Source organism: Gastrolobium bilobum, unplaced genomic scaffold, assembly GCF_033153095.1.
Source record: "Gastrolobium bilobum isolate Gb01-03AN ecotype WA unplaced genomic scaffold, APGP_CSIRO_Gbil_v1 utg35590, whole genome shotgun sequence".
Classification (NCBI taxonomy): domain Eukaryota; kingdom Viridiplantae; phylum Streptophyta; class Magnoliopsida; order Fabales; family Fabaceae; genus Gastrolobium; species Gastrolobium bilobum.
Window position 1 is genome coordinate 381356 of NW_026898223.1, and position 20047 is coordinate 401402.

Here is a 20047-nt window from a genome sequence, read left to right on the forward strand (position 1 = left end):
TAAATTTAATACATTAAAATTTGAGGTAACCGAATTAATGATTTATAATTAATCCTACAATTTGTCATTGTATAATTAGAGTTTTGTAGTGGATGCAATGTGCAGATGAGGATTCCCATTTTCACTTGAGGTCCCTCTTCTCAAAACTTTGTTTATCCAAATAAAATTTTAAAGAATAGTTTATAATATATGAAATTATGTGAAACGTTTACGTAACGTTGATAATTTAAAATAAACAATATGCAAATAATTTAGAATATTCATTTTTTTAAAATAATATTCTATTTAAAATCTACTAAAGAAATGATTAAATTACGACTAAAAAGCTAGCAACAAAACCATGTAATGTATATTAACATGGAATTCATTTGGCATTGTTACAAATGAGAAACCGGAAAGGATAAATGTAATTAAATGAAGGTTTATATGAGTCGAATTGAATTGAATTTTTTTAAAGAATTTAATTCATTTAAATCAATTCGGTTCAAAGAATTTTTTTTTTAACCCCAAATCAGTTCGGTTCGAAAACAGTTTGTTTTAATTTGGAACTAGAACCAGTTAGGATCGATTTGAAACCAGTTAGGGTCGAACCTATTTTGAGCTAGAATCGATTCTGAACTAGTTTGAATTGCATCATTCTCAAATATTTTTATTTGAAATATCATAAAGGTTGGTGAAGATCATTACATAATTTATTAGAGGGTGTAATAATACCAAAAAGCATGAAGATCTATTGTACAATTTGTACTAAAGATCTATGAGCATTTGTTAATGACTTTTCTCAAAGACATACCTTCGTATATATATAGTTGAAAAGAAAAATACATAAGAGAAAAAAGAAAAGAAAAGAAAAATAAAAAAAAATAAAAGAAATAAAGTAATTAAAATAAAGATAAAAGAAGCCACTAAATAAATGAATAAATAAAAAAAATAGAGAGAAAAAAGAGAAAAAAAATGAAAAATGAAAAAAAGTACAATTCGATTTATGAACTGATTTTTTTAAAATTGGTTTGGTTCTTGAACTGTTTTCTAAAAACCAGTTCGGTTCATGAACTGATTCTTTAAAAACATGAACTGGTTTTAAAAACCAGTTATTTTAAGTGCAATTTAGTTTAGTTCAGTTTTTTTGTTCTTTTGTACACCCCTAATCATATATTTCGAATTTATGCGGGTGAAACATGTACTAAAATATCACACATATAATTGTGCATCCAACCCTTGGTGACATGGAAGCTTAAATGTTCGGTTTTTTGACCTATGTAGGTCTAAATATCAATGTTTGACCTGAATAAGACAATTTGAATACTATTGCCAAAACTAATGCAGAAAATGCATTTCGTGAAGATATCATTCCAAGGTTGGGTTTTTACCGATTTAAAGCACCTAAACATACATTTCTAGGTGTGTTCAACATTACTCAACAACAAGTTATCATCTTTAAGCCTTAACATGCATCAAGCTTTCATTTTTAAGCATTAAACTCATGATCAAAGGTTGGTATACATACCAAAGGCTTAAAACAGAGAAAGGAGATGCTCTTGGAGCTCAACACAGCCCCTCAACTCTGACTCAAGGAAGATGCACGAAAATGGCTTCACAAAGGTTGGTTCTTCTCATCAAAGGTCACCACTTGGACCTCAAAATGCCATGACTATGGCTTTCAGCACCCAAACCACCCAAAACCAGCACCCTCACCCACACACAGAGGATGGAAACTCAGAATACACCCTCACACTTCCTCACCATGCATGTTCTTAAGTGTATACAAGCTCAAAGAGGGAAGAAATCAAGTAAAGGTGACAACTTGAGTTCAAAAATGGTGAGAGGAGGCAATGGAACAGTAACCCACCCTCAACCCACCAAGAGCTTCACGTAGGAATTCTGGTATGCCTAGGGTTATGTGCTAAAATGCATATATATAGCCACTTAGCCATAAAACACACAGTATTAACTTTAATTGCTACGCTTAGAATTTTAATCCCAAACTTTGGATTATGAAACTACATAATTTTCTAAGATTTATCATATTTTTCTTATAATTTTCTGAGCACCTTTCCGGTACGCGCTTTTCCAAGCCAGTACCGGTTTCTAACACCAGTTCTCATTATCTGGACTTGAAACTCGTTTTACAAGTCCTACATATTATTCTAGTAATTATCATGCACTTACATTAATTTTTCGGGATACTTTTTCTGTACGCATTTATACCGACTAGCAGAACCGGTATCTGCACTTTTCTTCCGAAAAGCGACTTTCAGCATTATTACTCACTTACTATAATTATTAAAGCCTCATAATAATTATTAGAGTCAATTATGTAATCATTTCCTAATTTCTCATAATTAATTAATTAAATACCTTAATTAACGGTGCGGGTTCTTACATTCACCCCACCTTTTTAGGATTTTGACCTCAAAATCAGAAACATACCTGGTCCAAACTCGGGGTACTGCCGGAGAAGCTCGTCCTCACGCTCCTAAGTACACTCCTCAGGAGTCCTTCCAGTCCACTGCACCTTGACCATCAGAATGATCTTGCTCCTCAGCTGCTTCTCGCCACGATCGAGAATCTTTAGTGGACCTACGGGAGTATTTAAGTTCTCCCGAACTTCCACATCATCCGGTTGCACCACGTGCAAAGGATCTGCTATGTACCTCCGAAGCTGAGACACGTGAAACACGTCGTGGATGTTGGCCAGGTTCGGAGGCAAGGCAAGCCGGTAGGCAACATGTCCTACTCTACCAAGAATCTGGTATGGCCCAATAAACCGCGGGCTCAGCTTCCTCACTCCGAGTGCCCGTCCAACACCGGTGACAGGTGAAAGTCTCACAAACACGTGCTCACCCTCACTGAACTCCAGTGGTCGATGCTTGACATCGTAGTAGCTCTTCTGACGATTCTGCGCCTGCTTCAGCATTTCCCTGATCATCTGGATCTGTAGGGTGGTATCTTGGACAAAGTCCAAGCCAAACAACTCACTATCCCCAACCTCCGACCAGCAGGTAGGTGTACGACACCTCCTACCGTAGAGCGCCTCGTAGGGTGCCATGCCCAGGCTAGCATGGAAACTGTTGTTATAAGAAAACTCTACCAATGGAAGGTACCTATCCCATGCCGAGCTCTGCTCCAACGTGCAAGTCCACAACATGTCCTCCAAGGTCTGGATAGTCCGCTCAGTCTGAGGGTGATAGGCTGTACTCAGTCTCAACTGCGTACCAAAAGCTCCCTACAGTGCCTCCCAGAACCGAGATGTGAACTTCGGGTCCCTATCACTGATGATACTCACGGGTACCCCGTGAAGCCTCACAATCTCGCGAACATACAGTCTGGCCAACTGCTCTGTAGTGAAGCTCACCTTCACTGGAAGAAAATGGGCAGACTTCGTCAATCTGTCCACAATGACCCATATCGAGTCACAGCCAACCTGAGTCTTCGGCAGACCCACAACGAAGTCCATGGAAATGCTCTCCCATTTCCACTATGGAATCTCAAGAGGCTGAAGTTTACCAGACGACTTCTGGTGTTCAATCTTCACTTTCTGGCAAACCAAACACTTGGACACAAAGATGGCAACATCTTTCTTCATGCCCGGCCACCAGAAGTTCTTCTTCAAGTCTTGATACATCTTAGTAGCACCAGGGTGGATAGAAAACTGACCCTTATGGCCTTCTGCCATAACCTCTTCTGTCAACGGACCACGAGGAACCACAATCTTCCGCTGGAACAAAAGCAATCCATCATCATTCCAAGACACACCGTCTTGGTTCTTCACATAATCCAGACACTCTCTCTGAACTTGTGCCTCTTTAATCTTTTCTAGCAGCTCGTTCACAACATCAGATGCTTCCAACCCGAGAAGTACGCTCGCACACGGAGCGGTCACTGCCAAGTGGCGAAACTTCTCAACCACATCGAAGTTACCAAGTAGCAAACTGGATGAACTACTGGATTTCCAACTCAAAGCATCGGCTACCACATTGGCCTTGCCAGGATGATACCTTAGCTCAAAGTCGTAGTCCTTTATGAACTCCATCCATCTCCTCTGCCTCATGTTCAACTCCTTCTGGTCGAACAGGTACTTCAAACTCTTGTGGTCGCTGAACACCACAAACCTCAATCCAAACAGGTAATGCCTCCAAATCTTGAAAGCAAACACAATCGTAACCAACTCCAAATCATGAATCGGGTAGTTCTCCTCATGAGGCTTCAACTGCCTCGAAGCAAAAGCAACAGCTCTACCAGACTGCATCAGCACACAGCCCAGCCCCTTTCCAGAAGCATCACAGTAAAGCTCAAACTGCTCCTCAGGATCAGGAAGGATCAACACAGGTGAAGAAGTCAATCTCTCCTGCAACTCCTGAAAGCACGCCTCACACTCGTGAGTCCACACAAATGGAGTCTCCTTTCGGGTAAGGCGAGTCAAAGGGAGAACCATCGTGGAAAAACTCTTGATGAACCTCCGATAGAAACCGGCCAAACCTAAGAAGCTCCTCACCTCCGTAGCTGTCTTGGGCCTCTCCCAATCCAACACGGCCTCAATCTTGTTGGGATCCACTGCAACTCCATCTGCTGAAATCACATGCCCCAGAAACTTGACTGATTTGAGCCAAAACTCACACTTAGAAGGTTTAGCATAAAGCTTTTTCTCCTTCAGCACTTGCAGAACAATCCTCAGATGCTCCGCATGCTCCTCCCCAGTCTTGGAGTAGATCAGAATGTCATCAATGAAGACAATCACGAACTGATCCAGATACGGCTGGAAAATCCTGTTCATGTAATCCATGAACACTGCCGGCGCATTTGTGAGTCCAAACGAAATCACCAAATACTCAAAATGACCGTATCTCGAACGAAACGCGGTCTTCGGGACATCCTCCGGCTTCACCCGAATCTGATGGTATCCGGACCGGAGATCAATCTTGGAATACACACAAGCACCCCTGAGCTGATCCAACAGATCATCAATCCGAGGAAGGGGATACTTGTTCTTGATTGTCACCTTGTTCAACTGCCTGTAGTCGGTGCACAATCGCATTGTCCCGTCCTTCTTCTTCACAAAGATAACCGGTGCTCCCCAAGGAGACACACTCGGTCTAATGAAATCTTTCGCTGAAAGATCCTTAATATGCTTCTTAAGCTCAGCCAACTCCGGTGGCGACATACGATAAGGAGCTAAAGAAATCGGCCCCACACCGGGCAACAAGTCAATGGAGAACTCTATCTCCCGCTGTGGCGGAAGCTCAGGGATCTCCTCAGGAAACACCTCAAGGAACTCCCCCACCACATGAATGCCAGTGATATCCTCCTGTGTCCCACTCACCAAACCACCCAACATGACATAACCCAATGCCCCTGCTCGCAACGCTCTCCTGGCCTGCAGCAGTGAAATGTATGGCGAGGAACTAGCTGTGGAATCACACGGAGACATCACCACTCGCTTTGCACAACAATCAATCAAAGCACAGTTTCTAGACAACCAATCCATGCCCAAAATAATCTCAAGGTTGGCCATCGGCAACCCTATCAGATCTACCGAGAACTCATGGCCATCCCACTGAAACGCTACATCGCGATGTACAGTGGTAGAATCACAAATCTCTCCGGTGGCGGTAGTCACCCGCAACAGTGGAGAAAGCACAACACTGGGCAACTCAAGCCCCAAAGCAATCGGGGTAGCAACAAACGAATGAGTAGCCCCGGAATCAAAGATAACATCCACAAAAGAATCACCAATAGACACAGTACCTCTAACAAGGTTCGGAGCGCGGTCGACCTGCTTCCTATCCAGTGTATACACTCTCCCAACAGAAGGTGGCACTGCAGGTGCCGAAGAAGATGCCATCGGAACCATCTGCAAAAGAACTGCCTGAACAGCTGCAGCTCTCGCCGTCGACGATGGACAATCTCTAGAGAAGTGGCCCTCCTTGCCACACTTGAAGCACAACAACTGCCCTGTAGCACAGCGTCCCACATGCTCTTTCCCACATCCCGAACATCTCGGAGTGGTAGGAGGCCTAGCAGAACTCCCCTGAAGTGAAACAGCTCTCTTGAACTGACCAGGCGCCTGCCTAATCGCTAACTGCTTTCCCTTGCCCTTATCAGCAAACCTCCTGTCCTTCCAAGAAGTAGGAGCAGGAGTGGAACCACCTGTTCCCCTGCTCTCCTCAACCTTGGCCCTCTTGGCCTTGCTTGCCACGCAAACATCCTCGATGTCCTTACACTGCTGTACCAGTGTACCAAAGTCCCTCGAAGCAGCACCAGCAAGATGCTCAGCAATCACCTCACTAAGTCCCATGCGGAACTTAGCTGCCAGAAACAACGGAGTAGGAGGAACCATCCGGAAGTGTGCAAACTTCACTAGCTCATTAAACTTAGCCAGGTACTCATCAACAGACATCGAGCCCTGTACCAAACGATCAAACTCTCCTTGCTTCCTCTCTTGCGCATCATAGGGAAAATATCGGCCCAGAAAGCACTCCTCAAAGAATGGCCACGTCATGACACGACCCTGCCTCTCAAAAGCACGAGAGGTGTGCGTCCACCACTCATGGGCATCGCCCTCCAGCATGTAAGTCGAGAACATCAGCTTCTGTGGGTCTGTACACTGTATAACCCGAAAGATCTTGTCCAGCGACTCTAGCCATCTCGCAGCAGCAATAGGATCCAAAGACCCCTTAAACACAGGTGTCTTATGCTTCCTGAAAGCATTCAGCCGGCGATCAATCACATCACGATCCTCAGCAATCCCCACAAGGGGCTCCCCCGTCTCAGCGGCATGAGTAGCACTGCCGATGTGACTATGGCTCTCCTCCTGAACACTAGGTGGAGGCGGTGGTGATGGTAGCGGTGGTGGTGGAGCCTGGCCAATAGCAGGACCAGCTCTCATCTCCTCCAACATGACTCTCATCATCGTCATGTTCGCCATCCTGTTCGCCTCGAGGACTTCCTCAGTGGTCCTCCGGTTCGCTTCACGAACCTCAGCTGCGGCTATCCGGTTCGCCTCGCGAACAGCTTCCATCATTGCCGCGTTGGCCAATCTAGTGGCCTCCTGATCGGCTAACCTAGCCGTCTGCATCTCAGCCAATGCAGTCAGGATAGGATCAAATTGATCCTCAGAAGTCTCCCGTGTTCTCCCGGACCTTACCATGACTCTGCACAAGTTACACAAATTATGAGTTGATCAGGCCCACGCAATGTGATCACATATGCATTATCATAATAAAATTCGACGGAGTAAACACACAAGACAGACACAACAAAACATCCTAGCTATTGCAATACATACAGGCTTTTCCCTCGAACCATTGCTCTGATACCATAAATATAACACCCCGTATATATCCGGTAATGTTATCATAATATCGTATTAAGCTGCGCTTAATTAAAATGCGGAATTACTTTTTCTTTTCAATTATGACGCCATTAACATTACCAACTTGCTTAATAATCAATTAATAAAACATCGCCTGTATGTAATTGCAATAAAACAGCTAACTGAAATACCTCATAACATAGATAATATAAGTGTGGCTCTAGTTACGGAACTACAACAACGTAGACCGGACCATCTAACAGTTTATACAACTCTAAATACAAGTACTAACAGAAAGTGTCATGGACAATCCTCATGCTCACTCAAATAAGGCAACATGCCCAACATCAGTCTCAACCACAACATATCATAAATAGCAGAAACATAAACATCATCCAAATCTAGTCATGCTAACATATAAGCAGAAACAACATAATCAGCTAAGCTCCGGCCTCCTGCCGCCTGAGGCATCAGTACCCATACTACCTGATCCTGAAATAAGCATTCCCCAAACGTGGGGTAAGATCTCTAATCTAGAAATCTCAGTAAGTCAGTGAGTCCTCAAGGATCTTCCACCCCAAGCTCACTTACATGTGCAATATAAGTTCAAAAGTAATTTATCATTTATCATTTCTAAAACAATGCAATGCAGCAGATAATCTTGCCATGTGTGTCAATACTAATCTACTGGCCAGAGACAGTGCAGGTATACGTCTATCACCTACACACCGTGCAAGTACCACGTGCATTCACCCCGGTACACCGTCTTGTATGGCGCTACATACTCAGGCTTCCCGTCAAGATGAAACAACACATGCATATTAAAAGCCATTACATGTAAAGTTCAATCAACATATCAAATATCCAAAAGCATGTACACAACATGCATAAACCATACCCCCATGGGACATGGTGGAACCACAACATGGCTAAACCGAGGACACGAAAGCTTACCTTGCAAGCTAACTCCAAAAGCCAAGAGTCCACAGCTCAAAGTCCAAACACAGCAGATTCACAATCTGTTATGGGCCAATACTATATCAATGATAATGCAACACAAGCATATAACTTAAAGACAACGCCTCTCCTTACGTTTAACGTCTTAAGGCTCCATACCAAGCCATAAGTCCTTAATCACTTGATTCTGACTTAGTTCATTAATTACAGAAGTTCAACTTCATCAATCTAGGGTCCACAAACCCCCAATAGCCTACTGTACACACAACACAGCTACTGTTCTACGAAATCCCAGAATATCTGGATATTCCTCGGGACCATATCCGGATATGCAATATCCGGATATCTCACTGGACATATCCGGATATGCAATATCCGGATATCCTAAATCCCATATCCGGATATCTATTATCCGGATACTCAAAACCCATATCCGGATATCACATATCCGGATATTCATCGGGCACATATCCGGATATTTCACGACAGAATGCAGAAAATGCATTTCGTGAAGATATCCTTCCAAGGTTGGGTTTTTACCGATTTAAAGCACCTAAACATGCATTTCTAGGTGTGTTCAACATTACTCAACAACAAGTTATCATCTTTAAGCCTTAACATGCATCAAGCTTTCATTTTTAAGCATTAAACTCATGATCAAAGGTTGGTATACATACCAAAGGCTTAAAACAGAGAAAGGAGATGCTCTTGGAGCTCAACACAGCCCCTCAAGTCTGACTCAAGGAAGATGCACGAAAATGGCTTCACAAAGGCTGGTTCTTCTCATCAAAGGTCACCACTTGGACCTCAAAATGCCATGACTATGGCTTTCAGCGCCCAAACCACCCAAAACCAGCACCCTCACCCACACACAGAGGATGGAAACTCAGAATACACCCTCACACTTCCTCACCATGCATGTTCTTAAGTGTGTACAAGCTCAAAGAGGGAAGAAATCAAGTAAAGGTGACAACTTGAGTTCAAAAATGGTGAGAGGAGGCAATGGAACAGTAACCCACCCTCAGCCCACCAAGTGCTTCACGTAGGAATTCTGGTATGCCTAGGGTTATGTGCTAAAATGCATATATATAGTCACTTAGCCATAAAACACACAGTATTAACTTTAATTGTTACGCTTAGCATTTTAATCCCAAACTTTGGATTATGAAACTACATAATTTTCTAAGATTTATCATATTTTTCTTATAATTTTCTGAGCACCTTTCCGGTACGCGCTTTTCCAAGCCAGTACCGGTTTCTAGCACCAGTTCTCATTATCTGGACTTGAAAATCGTTTTACAAGTCTTACATATTATTCTAGTAATTATCATGCACTTACATTAATTTTCCGGGATACTTTTTCTGTACGCATTTATACCGACTAGCAGAACCGGTATCTGCACTTTTCTTCCGCAAAGCGACTTTCAGCATTATTACTCACTTACTATAATTATTAAAGCCTCATAATAATTATTAGAGTCAATTATGGAATCATTTCATAATTTCGCATAATTAATTAATTAAATACCTTAATTAACAGTGCAGGTTCTTACAGGCTACATGCTTTGCAATGTCAACAATACCTTCATCGCCGTTCTTGGAGCTTTTGGAACTTGATCGATGCTTTTTCCAATATTGTATCCAAGGAAAATTTAATCTTTAACCAAAAACCATTGAGTTTTAAAATGCTAACAATTTTTTTGTCGGTTGGTTGTCTTTTCTTGATCATGTTGTGGTACAGAGATATATACCTCAAATGACTCGTTAGTTCATAATATCTATCTTAAATGTTAATAAGCTAATCGGCCAACTTGAAAGCTTATATCTAAACTTGATCCATCAATGAGGCAAATGGACAAGCACACCAAAGACCAGAGTGAGAGGGATGAACTAGATATCATTCTCCATTAGTAACTTTCTCATAACTTCAATTTTGTTTTACATTCATAAAAATTGAAGAAAAAAAAAACAATCATTCAAATTCATTATTTTTTAGAATGACAGAGTGAAGAGTTATTCTTGTATTTTGATGTGTATCATTAATAATAATGTGTTTGATTTTTTTAAAATAATATTTAAAAAAATGCTAGTAAAGATATTAGAATATTTTGTGTGTAGGATGACAAAGTAAAGAATTCTTCCTAGATCTTGATTTGTACTCTGCTAGTAGTTCAATAAATAAATAAATAATTACGTGTTTTAATCTGAATAATTCCTGGTGGATGTTTGGCTTCTGAAAGTTGTGAGAAGGAATTATATGTAATGTCCATCTACAGCCGGTTAATTAACATTTATATGATAGTATGCGTAGCATGCTCAACTTAATTAATGCAGAAGCTAACTGGTTAACTATTTCTTTTTCCTTCTTGTATTACAATTTTACACATCATTGGCCAAAATGTAACGAACGGTATTTTGGACCTCTGGGATATTAACCATCATAAAGTTTTCACCTGATTGACATGTCAAATACACCTCAAGCCTAACACAACATAGATAAACATAATGCCCAGTTATCTATGGCTTAGGCTATCTCATAATCATATTGTCTCAAAATAATGTCTATAATGTTACTTATATAATTACATCAAATAAACAAAAGAGATGCAATTAAATAAGTAACATAAGCCTGAGCATACATCACTAACAACATATACAGATTATCGACATGGCATAGACACTCCCTATGCTCTCCAAAAGTGTGTGTATATATATATATATATATATATATATATATATATATATTTATAGGGCTTATCGTTTCTCAAGCTGTTTGAGATAATTTTATCTCCGGCTACTAAATCATAACCGTACAAAGATTAATCAATGGTAATAAAGGAAGAGAGAAAAAAAAAGAAATCATAACCATTCAAAAGTGAATGAATTAATATAAGGAAATAAATAAACAAAACGACGTAGTTTTGGGGTGGTCGGAGATAAACTTATCTCAAGTTGCTGGAGAAATATTTTTCCCACACACACACACACACACACACACATATATATATATATATATATATCCAGCATAAAACCCTGTCAAGTACATATCAAAATAACAAGCTAATCTTGACTATCAGGTCAGGTAATATCTCTCATCTGGCCTCTTGCCACGTGATGCCTCAGCACCATAAGCTCATGTACTTGAAATGGTAATCCACATAATGCGGAGTGAGATAATATAATTACCTCAGTAAGCTAGGGACTCTTGGAGGGATCCTCCACCCCTAAGCTCACTTCTAGTATAATCACAGTATATAAAATATCCATACATGCATCAGAATATGTATGACAATAGAGTGTGCAAATAATAATTCCTATGACCAGAGAATAAAATATGTATGCATTACGCAAGGTATCTCATCTTGCAACATACCCGTACAAGGTAACTCATCTTGTACTATGCATAAGGTAACTCCTTTTATGCTTCACACACAAGGTAACTCCTCTTGTGTGGCACACAAACATACATACATATACATACACCATATAACAGTTCATATCCATATACCATATGAAAGAACCATTCTCCCTTGGAGTTTGGTGAACAAACTGGAAATTAACCCCAAGAACCGAAAGCTTACCTGGAATAGATCTCAAACCTAACCTCTTCCAAGCCAAGTAAGGTCCACGAGCTAACAAAATGCTCTATCAATAATCACAACACCTATTTCAAAGTGAAGATTATCACAATTTATCATATATTCATTATGTAAGTCTCATCTCAAACCATTATTGATACTTACCTTAATCCAAAATAATCAAGAGCTTTGGTCAATGTCCATAGCTTGATCTAATCCATGCTTTTGCTCCACTAGTCCACTTGGTTTCACATTATAACCAATGAACACATATCCATCAATATTCACATTTATAAACTCAATGTGAATTCTACACAAAACCAATGTTTTTACACTTTAATGTCACTTGATTTTGAGTCCAATTTATCAAAGTGTTATAAACGGCGTTTTCATAATTTTTCCTTTTACGGGAACCAATACCAAGCATGTTTAACAAAGGGACTCACATACAAATCACATTCCAACTACTCAAGCCATCAAATTTTCAAAATTGACATATAGCCAAAAACTATGATTTTCTATAGTGAGCTAAACGATGATTTCTTTTTTTTGTCTTTCATCAAGAAGCAATCCTAAACATATTTAACAAAGGAAGCTATATCCAAATCACTCTCTAACCATCCATACCATGACTGACCTCAATGTGAAAAATACACAAATCTCCAACTCAAGCGAATATGGATTCCAATTCGTGGAAATCGCTCAAAACAATGTTGGGATCAACTCTACAACATGAATATACCACAAACAACCATCACAATCCATAAAATCCTAACATTTTCGTGCACTATTGATCACAAAATTTAGATTCTTAAAATTTCATGGCAACAAGAAAAGAGAGGGGATTCCTTACCACAATGTACCCAAGAATGAAGGAGAAAGCTTACTTCAAGCTCCCATGGCCTCAAGCTCTATAAAAACCCATCTTTTCCATGAAACCCAAAATCTTAGGGGAAGAAGAATTCTCTATAGTGAATCCCACATGAAAATATGGATAGCAATGTGTTTCTTTCAGAATTTCTCACAAGTTTGACTTTAGAACGAAGTAATTTAGAGGTCTCTAGCTCTTTTTATGAATTTTGGAACATTTTACTCAATCTTTTATTTTTTCTCCCTCTCTGTGGAGTCTCTTGAAGACGAAGAAGAATTAAAAATGTTTAGAAACTTTTCAATTATATAGATTAAGTGAAATTCAACTGGGTAAATGCTTATCTATCTAGACATCTCTATTTATTATTAAATTTTACCCAATGAACTAGAATATTTTTCTAGTCATGTTTCTATTTTTACTTTTATCTTTTGGATAATTTTGCTTACCCACATTTTTATCCCTTAACTATCATTTTTAACTCATTTTTCACCAAAAACGACTATTTACATATATGCTAGGATCATTATAAATCAGCTCAATTGAAAGGTTTCATGGCATGAATTGAATGAATATATCGTCTTTCATCCTGAAGTTGGACAAGTTTTGCAAATCAAAGTTGAATTGGTAGGTTGAGTGTGATAGAATCATATCTTATGTTACTTTAAACCTTTTAATTAATAGAATTAATATTTATGTCATATTCTTATTTCTTGCGGAATTTGTACTCATGGATTTTTTTTGTTCTACATGCTTGCTCTGATTCTTTTTTAAGCTAAATTTCCACATGGAAAAATGAACACAATTAAAGCATTTTTGTTTGCAACAGTAACTTTAGCCATAAGTCTATCCTATTAGGTATAGGGCTCATGTAGGTTAGGGCCATATGGTTCACAATAATAAAGGTCCTCACGTGGTAAAACACTTATGGGTTAGAGCTAGCCCATTGCCATTCCAAGTTATAATTTCAAAATAAAATATTTTTTTATGAGATTTAATGCATTTAAAATTATTTTAACAAATAAATATTTAACACTTTAATTTCATAAAAATTCTATACAAAATATTTTATTTTTTAATGAATTAATATTTGTCCAAAAATACAATTGAAAATGTAAGCACAATTTTAATTATTTTCTCATTAATCTTTGAAAAGTTGTATTTATATTAAAATCATTAAAATCCCCACTTCTTATTATAACTTGAAATAATGATATTTATTATTAAGTAATAATAATAAAAATTTATTATTCAGAAAATTTTCAGTATATGTAAAAGATTTAAAATTTTGAATTCAGTAAAAATTAGTTACACAAAGCTTTGTATAACCCTCTCAACTTTTTTGCTGTAACAAACTAGGTAACGCTGAAATTATAAATAATTTTTTATAATTGGATTCTTTTTACTACATTTTTATACTTATAACTTTTTTATCTTTTTTAAAAGTAAAAAGAATGTTCATAACTATAAAAGTTATTCTGTGCTGTTATTACAGATTTTAAAAACTAAGTTATAATTTTATAATTAGTAAATACTCAATTGAGGACTTAGTTAAATTATAAAAAAAAATTGGAAACATAAAAATCGTTCTAAATTTTTTAAAATTATACGAAACTGCTTAAAATTTAATTAAATTATAAAAATTTACAAAGTAAATTACTTATTTATAAAGTCTTAAAGACAAATGTCGTGGATTCATTATTTGTTATTTTATTTATAAGAAAAAAAGAAATATATGAAAGAATTTGAAAATAGATTCTCTAATGTTTAATTTTAATATGACTAAGTTATACTATTAGTAATTAATTTGAATAATTCTTCTTTTCATTTTATAAATTTTATCAATAAAATTGTGAGAATTGATTTGTCATTGAATGATTGAGATTCATCATTTAACATAATCATGTTAAAATTAGATATCGGAGGATATATTTTCATGGGATTTATCTCTGCACACAATATTAATTATTAGGCATTTAACATTTCGAACTATTGAATTCAAATTTAGATGCATGATTCATTGTAAATTCATATTTTACTATAAGTTTGTCTATTTTATGTTATTTAAATTTTGATAGAAGTGCCCTTTTATGTACTGGATTTATATATGTTTTAACTTGATAGTTAATTTTATTGCAAATATCATATAAGATTAAATATAATATCTTTATAAATAAAAAAGAAATATTTACACTTAAAATAGTTTAAAACAACAAGTAAAGTAAAATAATATTTTTTATTAAATCGTTAAAATAACATACCTCGCATTTTCCCAAGACAATTAATTTTTCTTTTTTCTTTGTTACTTCTTTTTCTTTTCTATTGATTTTTTTTTTTACTTTTTCAATTTTCTTTCATGCTTTGAATTTTTTCACAATTTTTATTCTAATTTCTTTGGCATATAAATAAAAATAAAGTAATACAATAAATAAGTCAATAAAAGGCCAAACAAAAATGGGGTGTTGATAATAAATCATGTTACCTCCTTTCCCTTTTGTTTTTCTATTTACTTTCTGCTGTTTCTTTTTTATCTTTTGGTTTAATTATATTTTATATTTTTATATTTTTTTTGTTACTGATGTAGGAGCAATTGCATCTGCGAAAGCGTATGAGACCATTGTGATTTGGATGTATAAGGATCATCATGGTTTTATCAATTACCACTTTGATGGCGGATATATAAGATGATGATGTTGCACACGCTTGAGTCCTTTGCGTCACACCACAAACTCACGAACTATTGTGGTAAACCTTCCAAACTATCTCTCGAGGAGGAAGGGGAAGTGTGTGGGCACTATACAGATCTAAGCTTGCCTCTTTCTCTCAAAAGACCTAGGAGGCTGATGAGTTAAGTGGTACTATTTATGTGAGTTCCAAGAAACCCTAGCTCATTGGGCTCTTCTCATACTAATAGCCCATTTGGGCTCTAGTAAAAGAGCAAACCCAACAATCTTCCACTTGCTCTTTTGGATACAAACTCAAGTTGAAAAACCCAAGACCATATAACTCACAAGTCATCATCTATCTAAAAAACACCTCATCCCTTGTCTCAAGCTAGCTTGAGGATCTACCATCAATTATTAATCAAGGCTCCTTATAATCAACGAATAATTATCTAATTCGGTGCTACTCCACTAAAAGCCCGAACTTGAACTCCAAGATTAACAACACTTATTGTTAGTATATGGATGTCCTAGAGACAATCTTTTTGATTAAATAAGGACATAAGATGTGGACCTTTTTGTTGCAAATAAATAATAAGCACTCTTTATCCTGTTTCATATTTTTTCTCGATATTATTGTTAATATATTATGAATAAACTGGATAAACCCCTTGGAATAGAACATGTATTTCTTGAGTATCTGTGATGAGATCACGATTATAAGGATTCAAGGATACCGCACGTTTATTCATAATTCTATGTTCCTAGTCTAGAGACAGTGAGAATGAGGATCAGTGATCTCGGGTAAGACTAGCACGACTTATCTACTTGTATTTGGATACAAGGTAAAGACCTCGTCTGTTACAGATATGGAGATATCTTAGCTAAAGTCGTGGGTGGACCTATAAGGGTATAGCTCGCACTGAACAGACCCACAAAGAGACTCTATGAGGAAATCTCACAGAGAGTATCATTAGAGTAGTCTCTTTATATTTGGGTATGTCTTTCCTTAGACCAGAAGTTATTACCTAGACTGTGTTCTAGAAGACACGCTTTGACTGTATACCTCGTCTGCCTGAAACATGGAGACTCATAGGTACACTGTTGGGCTTGTCCTGAAAGAGCACAAGGCTAGGGTGATAAGCTGAAGGAATTCGTCAAATCTCTGTGAGAGATTAGGTTATCTGTAAACCGGAGAAATCAGGATGACATTTACAAGGACTCGAGAATCTATGCATAGTAAAAGAGGTCATGAGATGATCTGCCATTAGAGTCAGTAAATTGAAGATTCCCTATTTCGAATAAAACTTATCCTAAACCGCAAGGGTTGATACGTTTCCTTACCCTAGGTTTAATGAGGAAGGTAACCGAGACGAAAGGAAATACATACGGCAACCAAATATGTGTAATAGGATGATTATGTCATTAACCTAACTAGCTCTGGGGCAACAAAGCATTGCTAGTGCTCTGTGTTGTCATTAGATGGGTTGTGGGCTTGTTGGGCCCAAACCCATTTATGTCAGTGGCTATGTTGGGCCTAATGGGTCACACACTAACACCTTATTGTCATGATAATATAGCATTAAAGGTATTGTGCCTAATAATAGTTGTTAGCCCAAGAAGAAGTTTGGAAGCCCACCAAAAGGGAAAAGGGCGCATGGATCATGTAATAGGCTTGGATGGTCCAAGACATTACTAATTAATTTAATTAGTTAAATTAATTATCAAATATTTAAATTTTAAATTTTGAATTTGAAATTGGAAATTTGAAATTGGAATTTTGAATTTGGAATTTGAATTTTGAATTTTGAATTTTGAATTTTGAAATTTGAATTTTGAATTTTGAATTTTGAAATTTGAATTTTGAATTTAGAATTTGAATTTAGAATTTAAATGTTTGAACGTTTGAATTTAAATGTTTGAATTTGAATTTGAATTGGCTATGAAAAGTTGTTTCATAACAAAAGGATAAGGTAAGATCTTGTTGGAACAAATTCCAAGTATCAAGAGGAGATCTTTGAGCATCATCCAAGGCTGATTTGGGGCGCTGATTTTGGGGTCTTGTGATGGTCATAAGATCAGCCAAATAAGCTCCAATCAGATTTGGTTTGTTGAGAGAATAAGTGAGTGAGTTGGTTCAAGTTTGAATGCAACTGCTCAACGTATCTGGACTGCTTTGAGGCTGAATGGGGCGCACCATATGGCTGGCCATATGATGGTTGTTAAGTCAGATTTTTGTTGAGATATGCACTTGATATCATGAGGATGTGATAGGAGGTTGTTGGCAAGATTTGATTTGCAACAACTCCACTCATTCCTCTCCTAGTGTGCGCTACGTAGGGCTGATTTTTTAGTGAAGAAATTAGATTTTATTCACTCATTCTCTCATCTCCTTTGGTCATCCTTTTGTGAGGTTTTTCTTAAGAGAGTTTTGAAAATTACCTAACACTTTCTAAGTGAATTCCATGCGCCACTTTTGTGTTTTTTCTTGCTGAAAATTCACTCAACTAAACACCTTGAAACCTTGCCTCCTACCTCTCCATTAGGGACGCCTAGCTTGCCTCCCTTGGTGTTCGTTGGTGGCCTTGAAGAAGAGTTCTTCCGTCTTGACAAAGGGTGGTGTGGATCAACATTAGAGGGCTTGTATCTTCAAGCCTCACCTTGATCATCTTCAAGTTTTGGAAAGCAAACAAGGTAACATCCATGTCCTAAAGCATGTTTCTTGATATGGTATGTGTAATTCCGCTTTGAAAATTTTGTTTTCATCCTCACATGCCTACGGCCTGCAAGGCCATTTTCTTTCACTTATAACATGAATATGCATCGCCCCTTTGTAGAATTTCTATAAATGATTGACAAGTTTTCTGTAACTCAATCAATTATTTATTCCCTTGACTATGATAGTTTTTCTAATGGATTACATGCACTGGCCAATGTCTTTAATATCCAAGTACCGAAATATATCAAGGGACATATTCTACAAATTCCATCTTGTTTAACTCATAAATACCGATAATCAAATAATCTCACTCCCAAAATACCGAGTTATTGGCCGTCAATAGATCGAACCTCACCCTTAGTAAATCAAAGAATGAAAACTATTTGATTACCTATTTATAATAAACTCATGATTAAGAGAAATTACATAACTATAGTTAACTGGAGATTTGATACCTTATGACAGAAAAACAACCTTAATCAAATATCTCCTTGATCCTTTCAATGTAAATGTTAATTCACACCAATATTTTACAATGATTCGGACAAAACCATTTCATAAAATATTGCAGCCTAAATAAAGTGCCCAACTTTATTTAACAGCTATGAATCTATTCATCAATTGTGAGAACCTATGATCATGTCCTCCATGAACGTATCCATATGATCATATACTCCACAATTTGATCCGGACCTTGATGTTTGTAAATAGTGTGCTAAATAAATGAATAATACCTCCTTAAAAATATTCAGAAAAAATTACAATGTCATAATATATTGCTCAAAGATCATAAAATTAACAAAGTAAAATCCAATCTCCTAAAGCTACAACAAATTTGGAACCCTCCTGAGACCCATGGATGTAACATGCCTCTCGAACACACGTTCAAACAAACTCTTGGTAAAAGGGTCAGCAAGATTTTCTTCCGATGCTATCTTGGTTACCACTGTATCTCCTCTTTCAATGATATCTCGGATCAAGTGGTACTTCCTCTCTATGTGTTTCTGCCTTTTTTGACACCTCGGTTCCTTGGATTGTGCTACTGCCCCAATGTTATCACAGTAAAGAGTGATGGGACGACTAGCTCCCGGTATCACTTGAAGATCCGAAAGGAACTTCTTCAACTATACGACTTCCTTTGCAGCTTTTGATGCAGCCACATACTAAGCCTCTGTGGTAGAGTCAGCCACACACGATTGTTTGATACTCCTCCAACAAATGGCGCCGCCATTAAGAGTGAACACATATCCTGAGGTTGACTTTCTTGAGTCAATATCTCCTTGGAAATCTGAGTCCGTGTAACCAATGGTTTCAAGACTCCCACTAGAATAGACCAACATATAGTCTCTCATTCTCCGAAGATACTTGAGTATATGTTTAACCGCTATCCAGTGTTCCTCTCCAGGATCAGATTGGTATCGACTTACTACTCCCACTGCATAGAAGATATCTGGTTTGGTACACAACATGGCATACATGAGACTACCTACTGCCGAAGCATAAGGTATCCTAATCATGTGTTCTCTCTGTTCAGGAGTTTTAGGGGAATGCTCCTTAGAGAGATGAATCCCATGTCTGAAAGGTAAAATACCCCTCTTGGATTTCTCCATGCTGAACCTGGCAAGGATTTCGTCAATGTAAGTACCTTGGGACAATGCCAATATCCTATTCTTACGGTCTCGTAAGAGTTTAATACCAAGAATATAATTGGCTTCCCCAAGATCCTTCATATCAAAATGCTTGCTAAGCCAGGTTTTTATGCCTAACAATACCTCCAAATCATTTTCGATAAGGAGTATATCATCTACATAAAGCACTAGAAAAGATATTGCACTGCCTTGGATCCTTTTATACACACATGGTTCATCAGGGCTTTTCTCAAAACCATAAGATTTAATGGCTTGATCAAACCTAATGTTCCTTGATCTGGATGCTTGTTTGAGTCCATAA